This window comes from Nilaparvata lugens, unplaced genomic scaffold (assembly GCF_014356525.2).
Source record: "Nilaparvata lugens isolate BPH unplaced genomic scaffold, ASM1435652v1 scaffold3831, whole genome shotgun sequence".
Taxonomy (NCBI): Eukaryota; Metazoa; Arthropoda; class Insecta; order Hemiptera; family Delphacidae; genus Nilaparvata; species Nilaparvata lugens.
In genome coordinates, this window is record NW_024090476.1 from 1 (window position 1) to 14759 (window position 14759).

The following is a 14759-nucleotide window of genomic DNA, read 5'->3' on the forward strand; positions in this document are numbered from 1 at the left end:
ATCCAATTTTCCAAGTGTTATGTACTCTGTTTACTGTCAAAACATATTAATTAATTGTATAATTACTTATTCCATCTTCTTGGATTATTTTACGCCTATAAACATTTGGATGATTAGCCTACCATTTCATAGCCCAATAAGGTACATCAAGCAAACCCATCAATTCTGTGTTATTATCACTTTTTGTGTAGTTGAGAAGTTGATATTGTGGTTATTATTCATATTGAATGAAAAAGACTAAGAAATTGTCAAAAACCACAGATTTATTGATACTTAGAAAGACCGGTTTCGGTTATTACACCATTGTCAATCTCTGATAAACTCAGATAAACACGGTTTATCAGAGATTGACAATGGTTTAATAACCGGAACCGGTCTTTCTAAGTATCAATAAATCTGCGGTTTTTGACAATTTCTTATTCTTTTTCATTCAATCTGTGTTATTGGTTCGTTTACAGTCCCCGTACACAGTCTTTCCCTATCTTATGCACTGTCGCGACTAAATGGCACCTAAAGACTGAACCATTGCTCGGTTGATACTGCAACTCAGTGGAGTGATGGGGAGAAAGTTTTGGAATGCATAGGTGACTCATTCACTGACACCACCCTATCCAATAGTTTTGTGCAGTAAAAAAACTGACACTGTTGTACTTTTGACAACAGCGCGACTGCCGGAAGGGTGACATACATTAACTATTGATATTAACTGTGGCAAACAAGGTAATGGAGGAAAAGTGTGTCAACTTAGGAAGATTTAGAACTTCACATTTACCCACTACAGCTGTTAATACTAAACCATTCATTTTGAGTCTCTTATAATTTTTATAGAAGATGGTTTGTCATGCAATTTAACATACATCAAATATTAACTATTGATATTAACTGTGGCAAACAAGGTAATGGAGGAAAAGTGTGTCAACTTAGGAAGATTTAGAACTTCACATTTACCCACTACAGCTGTTAATACTAAACCATTCATTTTGAGTCTCTTATAATTTTTATAGAAGATGGTTTGTCATGCAATTTAACATACATCAAATATTTATGTTAACTGTGGCTAACAAGGTAATAGAGAAAAAGGTGCTAACTTAGGAAGATGTAGATGTTCACATTAACCCACTACAGCTGTTAGTACTGCGCTACTAATTTCGGGTCTCTTTCAATTTTCATTGAACAAGAATTTTAAAGTATCATCTATTTTCCCACTTCAATTAATCCATTTCTTTGATAAGTCATGATTAGAAAAAGCATGAATACTTCATAACAAAATTATAAGAATCAAAATACAATTTTAATTATTAATTTGTTAATTATTTGAAATATTATCACATTTCTCTAGACAACAGCATGTTCTATCTCTCTCATAAATTTGTTTGAAGTTACATCATTCAAAGATTTGAACCATTCCCCTAATGACATTTTTCCAATTTACAGCATGCAATTATTGCATTAAACTCTTTCCTCTTAGTTCTGACAGATAACTTTCTTCAAGTAGAACTATAGGTTTATTTCCAGTAAAAAGGGTTGACAACACAATTCTATAGACCTCCAGCCAACTTGTAATTAATAGCTGGATAAAGGTTGTAATAAGCCTTTGAATGTTCTTTATAAAACAGCTATTTTAGTTTTTTACCTTCAGTAATTTTTCATATATATTAAAATTCATCATATTTATCAACATTTGTATAAAAATATTAAGAACGACAATTTTTATTGTTCCATTCAATTCTCATTTAAATTATTATTCAAGTTTTATTGTTCCATTCAATTCTCATTTAAGTTATTATTCAAGTTTTATTTCTTCCATTTATATTTCATTGTTCCAACATTTGTAAAGGCTTGGAACCCCAAGGCTAGTTGATACACTTTAACTTCCATATATCATCATATTTCTCTTTTCAAAATAATTATTATTTGTTTTAAGTACCACATATAATGCTATTTGTAATTGAGTTCACAAAACTCAAAACCCAAATTTAATATCTATTATTGTAATTCCAAATTCCATGTTTTCAACTTTTTCAACATATTAATGAAAAGGTCCAGGACTGTCAAGTCTAGTAAACTTATCTTTTTGTTCGATTTATGTTTCAAATAATTTTACAATTTTTGAAAATTTTCCATAGGCTCAACTCCCAAGTCCAGTAACTTTTACCAAAAAATATTTTCACAGAAACCTCAGTTGAAAATTTATCTGAATTGTTGCCTGTTATCAATTTTCTTCCAATCCAACTATTTTAAACTTTCTTTTTTTTAGTTTGGAAGTAATTTTTTTTTTAAATAAGACTTTTACCTATTGTAAGTGATTTTATGTAGTTAGGGTTGCCTATAATGGGAGTTGAAGATGCCAACTATTGTAAGCTTAGTTTAGGTTTTAGTTTGTAAGATAATTTACTGTAATTTTTCATCAGCTACAAGCTGAGCTCTGGCTGTCTTATTGAGAATACTCAATAGAGCAGTATCTATATCAATTATATTTTCTTGCCAACCTCAATAATCCCTCTGATTTTGATTATTTTATAATTCATTTTAAAAATATGGATACAAGTTTTGTTTTAAATCGACAATTCAAAGCTTTACTATTTCTATAATAATACTTATATTTAATTAGTTGATAGTTCAATGAAAAGAGTATTAATTCCAAATTCTTAATATTTTTCTTTCCCAGCTATGTTATCAAAATTATAAACCATCATATTTATTTTAATTGTCAAGCCAAAAACCTTAAGCCCCGCAGACACACATCATTTTTTGCTCGTACAGTATTTTTCCGTCCTTATAAATTCTATTAGATTAAACAGATGATTTCAAACAGATGATGTCTGTCAAGCTCCATTTAATCTGATAGAATTCATAAGGATGGCAAAATATCGTACAAAAAAAATCAATGTGTGTGTGTTGGGCTTTACTTATTACATCAATCCTTTTTATATTAATCACTCCCTTATGGATTGAAAAACATTATTACTTATTCCATACATTAGTCTAGCCATAGCTCAGCTTATGCTGGGTGAACTTTACCTCAATGTTATTGTTTCATTCTCATTTGTCTACTGTTGAATAATAATTTCAAGAATGAAATTGATCGGCTGTTATGATTATCATATTCAATCCAAATAAATATATTTCAAAAATTGTATTTAAATATATTTTTCAGTAGAAGTCACAGTTGAAAATTCATATAAACTCTTGTCTGTTATTAAATTCATCCAATCCAACTATTGTGAATTTAGCTCTAGTTAGTTTGTAAGTGAATAAATTTAAAAAATACATTGTCTATTGTAAGTAGTCTACTGTATTTGCTCGCGTACGATGCGCACCCCCAAAAACTAGAGTACATTTTTATGAAAAAATAGACTAAAAATATTATCAAAGTTTTTATTTGAAACAACGTATATAATGATTATTGATCTACAAAATATTCATTTAATTAAGTTGAAATATAATAGATACTGTCAGTTGCACATAATTTATTCGAGCCAAACTTAAGTTTCAATACACTAAGGCATCATCTTTAGTGGTCTTTTTTCATCTTAAGGTGATACCTCCTTAGTGCATTGAAACTTAAGTTTGGCTCAAATAAATTATGTGCAACTGGCAATATCGTTTTTATTCCACTTTAATATGGAGAAATGTCACAATATCTCTGTTCATAGTGTGAATTTTTTTCAATTAATGTTTGAAAAACGTAAAATACTGTATTTTGAACTTGGTATACATTTAACAAACACATTAGGAAAAGCTGACTTCTTGATTATCGTTGATTGATCATCGTGAACATTTTTGTCAAACTTTAAATACCGGCATTCTGTCTTATTTTGGAAAATTACGCGTATGACGCGAACCAACGAATTTCGCTTTATAATTTTTAAAAAGTAAAAAGTTTTTTTTAAATAGGTGCGTGTCATACACTAGCAAATATGGTAATTTGAGGTGGTAAGGGTTGGCTATAGGGGTGTTGGGAGGCCAATTGTTGTAAACTATAGTTTAGTTTTTAGTTTGTAAGTTTGGGAATTTATTGTAAATTCATCACCCACTAAAAGCTGAGCCCTGGCTGGTCTATTGAGCATAAATTAATGAGTATCCATGATTAAATGTCTATTATGATTATCATATTCAATTGAAATAAACTATACCTGAATTTTAAAAATTATATTGATAATATATTTTTGCAGAAGTCACAGTTAAAAAGTTATATAAATTCTTGTCTGTTATTAAATTTCTTATTCCATACATTAGTCTAGCCATAGCTCAGCTTATGCTGGGTGAACATTACCTCAATGTTATTGTTTCATTATCATTTGTCTACTGTTGAATAATAATTTCAAGAATGAAATTGATCGGCTGTTATGATTATCATATTCAATCCAAATAAATATATTTCAAAAATTGTATTTAAATACATACCTATTCTAGCAGAAGTCACAGTTGAAAATTCATATAAATTCTTGTCTGTTATAAAACTTCTCCCATCCAAATATTGTGAATTTAGCTCTAGTTAGTTTGTAAGTGAATAAATTTAAAAAATACATTGTCTATTGTAAGTAGTCTACTGTATTTGCTCGCGTACGATGCGCACCCCAAAAAAACTAGAGTACATTTTTATGAAAAAATACACTAAAGATATTATCAAAGCTTTTATTTGAAACAACGTATATAATGATTATTGATCTACAAAATTTTCATTTAATTAAGTTGAAATATAAACGATACTGTCAGTTCCACATAATTTATTTGAGCCAAACTTAAGTTTCAATACACTAAGGCATCATCTTTAGTTGTCTTTTTTCATCTCAAGATGATGCCTCCTTAGTGCATTGAAACTTAAGTTTGGCTCAAATAAATTATGTACAACTGACAATAACGTTTTTATTCCACTTTAATATGGAGAAATGTCACAATATATCTGTTCATAGTGTGAATTTTATTCAATTGATGTTTGAAAAACGTAAAATACTGTATTTTGAACTTGGTATACATTTAACAAACACATTAGGAAAAGCTGACTTGTTGATTATCGTTGATTGATCATCGTGAACATTTTTGTCAAACTTTAAATACCGGCATTCTGTCTTATTTTGGAAAATTACGCGTATGACGCGAACCAACGAATTTCGCTTTATAATTTTTAAAAGTAAAAAGTTTTTTTTAAATAGGTGCGTGTCATACACTAGCAAATATGGTAATTTGAGGTGGTAAGGGTTGGCTATAGGGGTGTTGGGAGGCCAATTGTTGTAAACTATAGTTTAGTTTTTAGTTTGTAAGTTTGGGAATTTATTGTAAATTCATCACCCACTAAAAGCTGAGCCCTGGCTGGTCTATTGAGCATAAATGAATGAGTATCCATGATTAAATGTCTATTATGATTATCATATTCAATTGAAATAACTATACCTGAATTTTAAAAATTATATTGATAATATATTTTTGCAGAAGTCACAGTTAAAAAATTATACAAATTCTTGTCTGTTATTAAATTTCTTATTCCATACATTAGTCTAGCCATAGCTCAGCTTATGCTGGGTGAACATTACCTCAATGTTATTGTTTCATTATCATTTGTCTACTGTTGAATAATAATTTCAAGAATGAAATTGATCGGCTGTTATGATTATCATATTCAATCCAAATAAATATATTTCAAAAATTGTATTTAAATACATATTCTAGCAGAAGTCACAGTTGAAAATTCATATAAATTCTTGTCTGTTATAAAACTTCTCCCATCCAAATATTGTGAATTTAGCTCTAGTTAGTTTGTAAGTGAATAAATTTAAAAAATACATTGTCTATTGTAAGTAGTCTACTGTATTTGCTCGCGTACGATGCGCACCCCAAAAAAACTAGAGTACATTTTTATGAAAAAATACACTAAAGATATTATCAAAGCTTTTATTTGAAACAACGTATATAATGATTATTGATCTACAAAATTTTCATTTAATTAAGTTGAAATATAAACGATACTGTCAGTTCCACATAATTTATTTGAGCCAAACTTAAGTTTCAATACACTAAGGCATCATCTTTAGTTGTCTTTTTTCATCTCAAGATGATGCCTCCTTAGTGCATTGAAACTTAAGTTTGGCTCAAATAAATTATGTGCAACTGACAATATCGTTTTTATTCCACTTTAATATGGAGAAATGTCACAATATATCTGTTCATAGTGTGAATTTTATTCAATTGATGTTTGAAAAACGTAAAATACTGTATTTTGAACTTGGTATACATTTAACAAACACATTAGGAAAAGCTGACTTGTTGATTATCGTTGATTGATCATCGTGAACATTTTTGTCAAACTTTAAATACCGGCATTCTGTCTTATTTTGGAAAATTACGCGTATGACGCGAACCAACGAATTTAGCTTTGTATTTTTTTAAAAGTAAAAAGTATTTTTTTTAAATAGGTGCGTCATACACTAGCAAATATGGTAATTTGAGGTGGTAAGGGTTGGCTATAGGGGTGTTGGGAGGCCAATTGTTGTAAACTTATAGTTTAGTTTTTAGTTTATAAGTTTGGGAATTTATTGTAAACTCATTACCCACTAAAAGCTGAGCCCTGGCTGGTCTATTGAGCATAAATAAATGAGTATCCATGATTAAATGACTATTATGATTTTCATATTAAATTGAAATAATTATACCTAAATTTTAAAAATTATATTGATATTATATTTTTGCAGAAGTCACAGTTAAAAAATTATACAAATTCTTGTCTGTTATTAAATCTCTTATTCCATACATTAGTCTAGCCATAGCTCAGCTTATGCTGGGTGAACATTACCTCAATTCCATTGTTTCATTATCATTTGTCTACAGTTGAATAATAATTTCAAGAAAAGGTATAATATTATACTATATTATTATTATGAATAAAACAGTGGTTTTTGATACATATTATATTCAAAATGGTTGTTGATGGAGATCCGTTGTGTATTCAATGTAGACAAAAATATAGAAGATTTAGTCGAACGTTGTGTTGAAAAAAATGGATAAATAAATAAATTATGTGCACAAAAACTGTTTTTCATTTCTTACTATCAGGTAACCCGTGCTCCGCAAGGGTCTATTTCACAGCTTGACAAACTGAGAACTTGACCTCGTAGAATCTTGAATAGTTTGAAATAGGCCTAGAACCATCCTCGGCTGATTAAGAATCTATAATATGCAAAATTTCAAATTAATCAGTCCAAAAGTTTAGACGTGATAGTTTCTCACATCAAGAACTGAGAGTCTGCGCGATTTTGAACTTTGACCATTTTTGCAAAAATTCATGATGCAGCTTCAAACATAAAATTTGCAAATTTTCAAACGGCCATATTCAATGAACGGTAAGGAATTTTGCAAATTCATTAAATATGGCCGTTTAAAAATTTGCAAATTTTATGTTTGAAGCTGCATAACTGACCCTGTATAGTAGTTGGGGGTGACAAATATGGCTGCGACATTTCTCAGAGCTCCAATGGTGCATGGTGCAAATTTCAGCCAAATCTGAGATACTTTTTTTCTGTTTCAAAACGCACGATTGGAGTTTCTAATTTTTTTGTGAAAAATAAATCTGGAATCTGATTTACAAAATTTCTTAACGTTCATTGAATATGGCAGTATGAAAATTTGCAAATTTTATGTTTAAAGCTGCTTAACTCACTTTGTATAGTAGGTGGGTGTGCCAAATTTGGGTCCGATATTTCTCAGGTCAAGCTTCATCTTTGGTGCAAATTTTAGCCGAATCTGAGATACTATTTGTTTCAGTGTGTTTCACGATGGTTAGTCCATTGGTTTTTCTCAATTTTCTGTGAAAAAAAATAGCTCAAACTTCGTGATCTCATGGTCTTTGATGCGAGAAACACGAATCTGGAATCATTTTTGCAAAATTCTTCACCGTTGAGAAGATATGACCATTTGAAAATTTTCATGTTTGCAGCTTTATAACTCAACCTGTACCGGTATAGTAGCTGGAGGTGTTAAATTCTGCATCGACTTTTCACTGGTCAAGATTGATCAATAGTACAAATTTCAGCCAAATGTGATATACTTTTGGTTCCAGTGTGTTTCACGATGGTAAGTCCAAGATTTTTTCTCAATTTTTTGTGAAAAATAAAAATCGCTCAAAATTCGTGATCTTATGCTCTTTGATGCGAGAAACACGAATCTGGAATCATTTTTGCAAAATTCTTCACCGTTCAGGAGTTCTGACCATTTGAAAATTCATGTTTGCAACTTCATTACTCACTGTGTATAGTTGCTGGGGGTAGTTATTATGCTGCATCTACTTATTGGCCCAACGGAGGCCAATATGTTGATGGGAGGTTTGCAATGCTGGCCAAATTTCAAGCTGGACCAGCTTACTAGGCCAGCGACTGGGTGATGTACCGACTATAGTGAGGTCCACGTTATAATGACAGTATTTGATCAACTTTGGTTTTGCTATCCTTGTCTATCACTCGACAAAGCCGGTGGTACTATCTTTTTCTAGGTCCACAACCATGCCAATTATGTTTTTGACAGTGTAGAAATAAAATTAATTAATGCAGAGAATCGGCATCTTTATTCTTCCATCTTTGTACACTGCCATTATAACGTGGACCTCACTATACATGATGAAATGAAGAGAATTTGAATTTTAGATGAAGTAAAGAGCAATGAATCTGAAGATTAAAGCCATATAGGCACAAGTTTTGGAGTGAATTTGACCTTATTTAGCTGGCAATACACTAAAATATTGATAGTTCAAATTCAGATTTCACTTTTCAAATAACTGTATAACGTTCTCTATCTGTACAAGCAATTTCGACTTTCTGAAAATCTATTTTTCAGATAGGGTGCTTTAAGAAATGTTTTTCTTTTTTAATTCGAATTGGGAAGGAAGAAAATTATTTTGTGTTCCATGAATAATTTTTCAATTCATAAAGAGTATTTTTTCAACAAGTAACATTGTTAATCGTGTGACTTTTTCGATGATAACAATATTCTACATCACTGATTAAACAGCTGAGTAGGTACCATGCTGTGAAAGTCACGATCAGCTGGATAAAGCAGACAACAAATTCAGTTCCCAGTAGTCTCTGTACCAAGTCACACCATGTTGAGTCTGAGTGTGAGTTGTGAAAGTCGTTTCGTGTTATTCTTTGCAAGTGTTTATATTATTACAAGCTGTATTTAATTAGTAAAGTCTACAATCAAATCAAGTGATAATTTAGTGGTTATTGAAGTAAATATGAAACAGTGTATTTTTTTTCTACGGTACTTCTTGCTTTAAAGGTTAGTTGAAGTATCTTTTTTCAAGTGTAAATTCTAATTTTGAAATGAACTTTCTTTGAAGCTTTCATTTTAGCCGGTTTATTATTATTAATTTGTTTATCATTCAACTTTAACTTTGTTGAAATTTTGAAATTACCACATACATTATAAAGTAAATTTATTTCCAATTTTCTATTTCAATAATGTACTGTCAATATAGAATTACTGTAGGTACTTCTGTTTTTAAAATATTTTTGAGCCTAGGTATTAGCCTCAAATTTTTCAAAATATATTTTAAAACAACAAATTGTCTTATCATTTTAATTTAAACCATGCTAGTCTATATTAATGCATAATTTGATTATTTGAATGAAAGTCAGCCCTATATTTTTACTTAGTTATGCTATTTACAATGTTTTATTTTTCATAGTTATATAAATTCAATATTCAATATTGATCAAGTTCTCTTTGGCTAACGTTACTAATTACGGCACATTTGTAGCCCCACTATTTTTGAAGATATCAACTCAATTTTTTTTTAAATGAAAGAGGAAGAAAAAATTGGTGTTGCTAAACTAATTTCAACTCAAAAAAATAATTCTAAATAATAATAAAGGAACTTCAAAAATCTCACATGAACTAACCTTATTTTCAGTACTTAGTCAGTATTTTTACTCTTTATTTACTGTTGAAATACTTGTATTTTTTGCTCATTTCTAACATTAATTTAAATAAAATTTGTCTCAGAATGTTATTATTTTATACAATTCTTTCTTTTAACAAGCTATTCTTTATTTGGTACAATTCTTTAATATTGCATGAAGCATAATCATAGTACATGCTATATTATTTACGAGTGCATAAATAGCAATTAATTCAAGACTACAGGCATCGTCTACTGAAAATAAGGTTAGTTTATTTGAGATTTTTGAAGTAGCATTAATATTATTCAGAATGGTTTTTTTTCAGTTGAAATTAGGCTAGCGACATTGATTTTTTCTTTCTCTTTCATTTAAAAAAAAAATTGAGTCAATATCTTCAAAAATACCTGAGATACAATTGTGCCGTAATTAATCACATTTATACCAAACACACTATTTATTAATATATTATGATTATTAATCTAGTTTTCCTTATTCCTCCAGGATTGATATACAACTGAAGTAAAGATTATCAGAAGACATCAGTTATTCATGAAGAACAGCCCTACTACAATAAGATATGGATTGGTGAGTTTGGTATGAGTTATCTGGTATTTATATTATGACAGGCTAGAATTTTCTAACACTCTCCCATAATACAGATGTTAGGGATGTTTGTGGTGGTTACTATTATAAAACAGTTCAGTCCTACCCTCTCGGCAGTGTCAAGCTCCGTCTGGTTGGTTCTGAGTCCAATGGGTGCTTTCAAGTTAGAGTCGAATGACCTGCAGATCGCATTTCCGTGCCAACAACTAGACGGACTTGTGCACTGTTTGTTTGTGGTTTGTGGTTGACTGTGAAATAAGACAATCACTATGAATTGGGTTTGAGTGGTTAGTTTCCCCATAGGATATTTGCAGTTGTCAGTCGAGTATTTCATTTCTGATCAGTGCCCTTTGTGGTGGTTCCACAGCTTTTTCATGATGGTTGCGGGCTCAGTACAGCACTAACTTGATGAGCAGGTGGAGTACTATTACACTGTGGCCTGGTCTGATCTGTTCTATGAGACTGGCTGTGCAAATATTAGATGACAGTGCCTTCAGCAAACTTACAAAAGGGAATAATAGAATTTGAGTTGAGAATTAGAATTAAGACATCATAGATATAAGTTTAGTTTTAAGACTGAATGAATATTAGCAAAGTGTAGCCTCTAGCCTTTGCTAGTTGGCGGGGGAATAGAAAGTATAGCCTCTAGCCTTTGCTAGTTGGCGGGGGAATAGAAAGTATAGCCTCTAGCCTTTGCTAGTTGGCGGGGGATTAGAAAGTATAGCCTCTAGCCTTTGCTAGTTGGCGGGGAAACTGAAAGTAAAGCCTCTAGCCTTTGCTAGTTGGCGGGGGATGAGAAAGTAAAGCCTCTAGCCTTTGCTAGTTGGCGGGGGATTAGAAAGTACAGCCTCTAGCCTTTGCTAGTTGGTGGGGGATGAGAAAGTAAAGCCTCTAGCCTTTGCTAGTTGGCGGGGGAATAGAAAGTATAGCCTCTAGCCTTTGCTAGTTGGCGGGGGATTAGAAAGTAAAGCCTCTAGCCTTTGCTAGTTGGCGGGGGAATAGAAAGTATAGCCTCTAGCCTTTGCTAGTTGGCGGGGGATGAGAAAGTAAAGCCTCTAGCCTTTGCTAGTTGGCGGGGAAACTGAAAGTAAAGCCTCTAGCCTTTGCTAGTTGGCGGGGGATTAGAAAGTACAGCCTCTAGCCTTTGCTAGTTGGCGGGGAACTTGAGATCAATGCTATCTTTGATAGCTTGGGGTTGAACTGATTTCTAACCTAACTTAGGAGTTAACTTGCATGCAATTCAATTTATAAGTAATACTATTTTGATAAAGGAAATACACAAGTTACATCAAAGAGGGTAGATGACCCTTGGAGATGCTGGAAAGTGGAGATATTCTTGAGAAATTCAAGGATCTCTTCCACTCTACTCTACTTAGTATTATTGAGAGTAATATACTCTCATAGATACTGTAGGGTATAATCATTCATTCCTAGTGTTTCTGGTAGTGCCATAGTTTAGTTTAGTGTCAAGTCAAGACTCTTTTAAATAATTGGAGATATTCTTGAGATTTTCAAAGGGTTCTCTAATAAGTGTCTATGAGAAAAAGGAACTCTCATAGATGCTGTAGGGCACATCACTCCTGGTAGATCGGGTAGTGATGGATATACCTAGTTTAGATTAGTTTTAAGTAAAGACCCTTGAAAAAAATTGGAGACTTGAGAAATTCAAGAATTCTCTGATAAGTGTCTTTGAGGAAAAGGAACTCTCATAGATGCTGTAGGGCACATCGAATATAACACTACATGAACCACCAGGACTCTGGTAGTTCAGGTAGTGCTATACCTAGTTTAGATTAGTTTAGTTTTAAGTAAAGACCCTTGAAAAAAATTGGAGACTTGAGAAATTCAAGAATTCTCTGATAAGTGTCTTTGAGGAAAAGGAACTCTCATAGATGCTGTAGGGCACATCGAATATAACACAACATGAACCACCAGGACTCTGGTAGTTCAGGTAGTGCTATACCTAGTTTAGATTAGTTTAGTTTTAAGTAAAGACCCTTGAAAAAAATTGGAGACTTGAGAAATTCAAGAATTCTCTGATAAGTGTCTTTGAGGAAAAGGAACTCTCATTGATGCTGTAGGGCACATCAAATATGACACTACCTAAACTACCAGGACTCTGGTAGTTCAGGTAGTGATGGATATACCTAGTTTAGATTAGTTTTAAGTAAAGACCCTTGAAAAAAATTGGAGACTTGAGAAATTCAAGAATTCTCTGATAAGTGTCTTTGAGGAAAAGGAACTCTCATAGATGCTGTAGGGCACATCGAATATAACACTACATGAACCACCAGGACTCTGGTAGTTCAGGTAGTGCTATACCTAGTTTAGATTAGTTTAGTTTTAAGTAAAGACCCTTGAAAAAAATTGGAGACTTGAGAAATTCAAGAATTCTCTGATAAGTGTCTTTGAGGAAAAGGAACTCTCATAGATGCTGTAGGGCACATCGAATATAACACAACATGAACCACCAGGACTCTGGTAGTTCAGGTAGTGCTATACCTAGTTTAGATTAGTTTAGTTTTAAGTAAAGACCCTTGAAAAAAATTGGAGACTTGAGAAATTCAAGAATTCTCTGATAAGTGTCTTTGAGGAAAAGGAACTCTCATAGATGCTGTAGGGCACATCGAATATAACACTACATGAACCACCAGGACTCTGGTAGTTCAGGTAGTGCTATACCTAGTTTAGATTAGTTTAGTTTTAAGTAAAGACCCTTGAAAAAAATTGGAGATCTTGAGAAATTCAAGAATTCTCTGATAAGTGTCTTTGAGGAAAAGGAACTCTCATAGATGCTGTAGGGCACATCGAATATAACACTACATGAACTACCAGGACTCTGGTAGTTCAGGTAGTGCTATACCTAGTTTAGATTTAAGTAAAGACCCTTGAAAAAAATTAGAGATACTCTTTAGAAATCCAAGAATTCTCCAATAAGTATCTATGAGAGAAAAAACTCTCATAGATGTTGTAGGACAAACAATCGGTCTGTTTCTTGATATGTTTCAGGTACATTGTGGCTTCTCTTCTCCAGTGTACACATGTTCAAAACTATTTAGTGTACATGAAATGTTTACTAATATTAAAATCATTCTATTCTACAATTTATATTATACAATTCATTTGTTTTCAAGTACCATATGTTTCAGGTTCATCGCAGCATCTCTTCTCAAATATACATCAGATCTCAGTTATTCTTTCATTTTCACTCAGTGATCATTTTACATTTTGAATTTGTGTTTTTTATCTACATTGTATTTGTTTCTTCTGTTTCTGTTACAAGTCCTTTGTTTCAGATCCATCTCAGCCCATCTTCTCAAAAGCTGACATATTTTTATCCATGTTAACTGTGTGCATGCTTTGAATGATTTTTGTTGCTTATGGAACAAGTTGAGAATTTTATCAACATTTGTTTTTGGACTGTTTCTTACGTACGTTCCCGGTTCATTGCTTGCTTAGAAAGATCTATGTTGCATCTTGAACAGGCTGTGTGTCGTTACTTGATGCATTTTTACTATATGTCTTGAACATTATGTCAGAAATGTGTTGGAATTATGTTATTTATTGCATTCTAGCATAGATAAGCAATAGCATAAGTAGATATCACATTGTATAGGGCGTTTATGTCGCAACTTCTACTGTTATCCCAAGCCAATAGTTCACGTAGTTCTTTCCCATACAGCTGTGTGACGCTGATAGTCTCTCAAGTTGTGCCGTTCATACAATCTCACCCCAAAAAAACAGTAAAAATTGACTTTTACTGTCATCTCAAGCCGATTATTATCGATTACTGTCGGTTTTTACTGTTTTGTTGGGGTGAGAGTGTATGAACGGCACAGTGTGAGAGACTACCAGCATCACACACCTTCACGGGAAAGAACTACGTGGACTATCGGCTTGAGATAACAGTAAAAGTTATGACATCAATGCCCTATACCATGGGATATCTACTCATGCTATTGTTTATCTATGATTCTAGTCACATGAATGTTGTCTTGAATGTTATGGCAGGCATTTTTTGAGATTATAATAGTGGGGTTATAATATATTGATCATCATCTACTTATAATTTTACTATGAGATGATTTTTTTTTCAATGTTGTGTTTCACAGTTGAACTACAAAATTCCAGATCATGAAGTTGCAGAAATCGTTGTTTTGTAAAAATAATTGTACAGATACGGTTTTATATGTTATCACTGTGGAAGAATGGTTGGCTATGAGTAGAGATGTGGTATAATCTCAGCAACCAGGGGGGCAAAGAAAA

The 14759-nt window shown here is 32.1% G+C and overlaps 1 long non-coding RNA gene across 1 annotated transcript in view; it reads left to right on the forward strand.

The window, feature by feature from the left end:
• The first annotated feature begins 867 nt into the window (after positions 1 to 867).
• The window catches only part of LOC120355640, a 30285-nt gene continuing 16393 nt past the window's right edge, over positions 868 to 14759 (forward strand). The window contains exon 1 of the long non-coding RNA XR_005573695.1: positions 868 to 6413. This is a non-coding gene — a long non-coding RNA (uncharacterized LOC120355640). The remainder of the gene's footprint in view (positions 6414 to 14759) is intronic.